Below are 4147 nucleotides of genomic sequence, written 5' to 3' on the forward strand. Positions count from 1 at the left end.
CTCTGTTCTGCCGCTTTCCTCCTTCCGACTGACCCGAAGTAGCCCTTTGTCCTGGCCTTAACCATCTCCCACCACTCTATCGGGGAGTCGAACAGTTCTTTTAGGGTCCTCCACTCCAGGTAGCGCCTGGAGAAGGAATGCACCACTGTTGGGTCCTGAAGGATCGATGTATTCATCCTCCAGGTACCCCTACCCGCTCTTGTTTGGCCATCCCATTCCAGGGACACTGTCAACATCCTGTGGTCCGAGAAGTGGGCCGCCTGGCTGGTCAGGGTTCCCATCCTCAGACCTGGCGAGAGCAAGAACATGTCTATCCTGGAGGAAGAATTCCCGGAGGAACTCACCCTTGTGTGTGTCGGCGGGGAGGTGCCACCGGCGTCTACCAGTTGGAAGTCGTCTATGATGGACTGAAGTTCTGTAGTGGATCGGTCTCTCCTGGGCCTGCTGCGGTCCTCATCCCGGAGGGCACAGTTGAAATCTCCCCCCACTAGGACTGGTGTGGGGATGAGGAGGAGAGACCGAAGTTTCTTGAAAAGGGAGACTCTCTTGGCCACGTTGGTTGGGCCGTACACATTGATGACCCTCAGCGGCGAACCCTGGATCTCTAGGTCCAGAACCAGGATTCGCCCGCTCTCTACAACCTCCCCCTTTTTGGTCTGCAGAAAAGGGTTGGCCACCAAAATGCCGACCCCATCAGCTCTATCAATGTTTGAGCCTGACCAGAGAGAGTCCCCCCGTGTCCATTCCTCCTCCAGGGTGGCGTCCATCTCCTTGAATGGGATGGCGCACTCCTGGAGGATATACATGTCTGACTGATGTTGGGTGATGTACTGGTAGACGACCTCCCGTTTGTCTGGTTGCCGGAGGCTTCTGGTGTTGAGAGATGAGTGAGTAAACTGATAAGAACAGATACTACACTTGATCTTAGCCAAAAGGCCGAGAAGCGATAACCCATAAATTGAACCGCGCCCACCTCCGCCGCCATTAAGGTCAAAGTGTGAAAGCTGGGTTGACCTGTGACCTGTGACCTGTGACCCCCACCTGGCTTACCTTGAAACACGGATATGGGCTCAGCTAGACGCAGAGCCTGCCAAAAATAGCTTGAACTCGTAAGTGTTCCTCTCCACAGAAGTCTTTAGTAAAAGGCGAAAGGCTTGTGCGTTTTTTGTGGGTAGTGGTGGTCTAGTGGATAGTGAGTTGGACTTGTGATCGGAAGGTTGTGCGTTCAAATCCCACCTGAAACCACACCACTACTAGTGTGCCCTTGACTTCTTCTTCTCTTCTATAATTTTTTTTTTAATTAAAAATTTCTTCTTCTTCTTCTTCTTCTTCTTCGTCGTCGTGGGTAGTGGTGGTCTAGTGGATAGTGAGTTGGACTTGTGATCGGAAGGTTGTGAGTTCAAATCCCGCCTGAAACCACACCACTACTAGTGTGCCCTTGAGTTCTTCTTCTTCTTCTTCTTCTTCTTCTTCTTCTTCTTCTTCTTCTTCTTCTTCTTCGTCGTGGGTAGTGGTGGTCTAGTGGATAGTGAGTTGGACAAATCCCGCCTGAAACCACACCACTACTAGTGTGCCCTTGAGTTCTTCTTCTCTTCTATACATTTTTTCTTCTTCTTCTTCTTCTTCTTCTTCTTCACATGAGATAGGAGTGCACCGTTCCTGGATGTACTGCAATACCAGGTCGATGCGTGGAGTGGACGGAGCAAGCCCCGATTCCAGCTCCCTGTTGCAAAAATCAATTTAATATATGGTCCCCGGGTAGGGGACGTATCAGATATTAAACTGATAAGAACAGATACTACACTTGATCTTAGCCAAAAGGCCGAGAAGCGATAACCCATAAATTGAATTCTTCTTCTTCTTCTTCTTCTTCTTCTTCTTCTTCTTCTTCTTCTTCTTCTTCTTCTTCTTCTTCTTCTTCTTCTTCTTCTTCTTCTTCTTCTTCTTCTTCTTCTTCTTCTTCTTCTTCTTCTTCTTAGTGGGTAGTGGTGGTCTAGTGGATAGTGAGTTGGACTTGTGATCGGAAGGTTGTGAGTTCAAATCCCGCCTGAAACCACACCACTACTAGTGTGCCCTTGAGTTCTTCTTCTCTTCTATACATTTTTTCTTCTTCTTCTTCACATGAGATAGGAGTGCACCGTTCCTGGATGTACTGCAATACCAGGTCGATGCGTGGAGTGGACGGAGCAAGCCCCGATTCCAGCTCCCTGTTGCAAAAATCAATTTAATATATGGTCCCCGGGTAGGGGACGTATCAGATATTAAACTGATAAGAACAGTGTTTTTTATTGGTTTTTATAAAAACGCAACACCGTGTATACAATCAATTAATCAAACAATCAGACATTTAAGACATTACATTCAACAACCACCAACATTAAACTAACTAAAGTGCTCAGTGTTCAGTGTATTGTCCAGTGTAGTGTAATGTTCAGTGTTCAGTGTTCAGTGTCCAGGTTCCAGTGTCGGTAGGAGGCAGGGGTAAAAAACCTGTTCGCTGTGCATCCGGGAAAAAAATTCCCCTGCATCCCTCTAGTTGTAGAGCGACTACTATCCAGTTTGCCCACCAGTGCAAAGCCGTGGCTCCCCCACCTCCCTCCCCCGAGGGACCCCACACACCCGACTCACCCGACCCGCCCCACCACCGGCGCATCCGGCCCAGCCCACCAGGCTCAGACTCCTGTAGCCCTTCACGAGGCTAGCCGGACCAGGCGCCCCAGCGGCGGAGCAGATCGAGCACGCAGGCCGACCGGAGGCCCCTGAGGAGAGGCCCAGAGAGCTCGGCGCATGGCAGGCAAGCAGAGGCGAAAAACCTGTACACAGCTTATCCAGGGAAAAAGCTCCCTGGCTCTTCTCAGCTTGTTCCGGGCTGGGGGTTGGGGGTTGGCGGGTAGGGGACTGGGCCTGTAGCTGGGGGCCTGGAGTTGGGGGGGGGTGGCCCGGAACAGGGGGTTTGGGGTCGCTGAGTTGGAACCTGGGGTTGGTGCTGGGGTGACGTGGTGGTTCCCGCCGGTCTCTGCTCCTGGGTCTGGAAGCCTGGGTAGGTGTCAGAGCTGGATATGACATGTGCCTGAAAAGATACAGGAGTGAGAGAAGGGAGGTGTGCATGGTTTGTGTAGTGTGCATTTTGGTGTCAGGCGGGTGATCAGTACTTCCCTGTGACCCAGTGGTGTTGGTCATCCTGGTGCTGGTGGTGCTGGCAGAGACGGCTGGTTCGGCTGTGGGTTGTGTGTGGTGATATTCTGGTGAGGGTAGGAAGTGGGTCAGTGCTGTGTACATGTGTAGGTGGTGGAAGGTGCAGTAAACTTCCCTGTTGGTGTTGTGCGCTGCTCCTCTCCTGGTCCTTGTGATGGTGATACTGCTGACCAGGGCTTGTGCTGGAACGGTGGTGAAGGTGATAGTGCAGGAACTGGTGGTGTAGTGAGGTAGGCCCGGGGTGGGGGGGGGTTGGTCGATGCGGCGCGGCATGGGGGGGGGTTTAGAGGATGACGTCCTTCCATCTCTCCACCCCCCACACCGCTCTTGCTTGATCCGGGTTATTTTTAAAGTCAACAATAGCATGGTCCCTGAGGCAGAGGGTGATTCTCCTCCTCAGGGTTGTCAGGTGGACGCTCTGTTTCTGATAGACCCTGATGTTCCTCGTCTCCCAGAGTACCTGCTTGACGGCGCTGATGATCCTCCACTGTTGTTGTAGTTGGGGGGTTGTGCACCCCCCGGGAGGACCATACAGGATGTTCTCGCCCGTCAAGCGGGGCAGGGTCAGCAGGCTGTTAAGGGAGACAGAGGGAACGAACAGGGCCCAGACCCGCCTGGCCACGGGGCACTCACAGAACAGGTGGTTAATGTGTTCTGTGTCCGTGCATCCGTGGGGGCATTTCTCAGTCGTTGCGATGTGCCGCCTATGCAAGAATTCCCTAGTGGGGAGACAACCATGAGCAGCCATCCAGGCAATGTCTTTTTGTTTATTGTTAGTACATTTATGATTAATGTTTTTCCATACCTGTTTGGAGTCCACGGCTGTGCTGGCCTTGGGGTGAGTAATGGTTTCCTTCGACCTTATGAAGGTCATAATGTCTTTGTATTTCCATGAGGCCAGCCCAGCCGCGGACAATCCTGTCTTGAAGGCAAAGTCCCTCCATATCTTGTA

The sequence above is a fragment of the Nansenia antarctica genome (assembly GCF_963989245.1).
Source record: "Nansenia antarctica genome assembly, chromosome: 11".
Lineage (NCBI taxonomy): Eukaryota > Metazoa > Chordata > Actinopteri > Argentiniformes > Microstomatidae > Nansenia > Nansenia antarctica.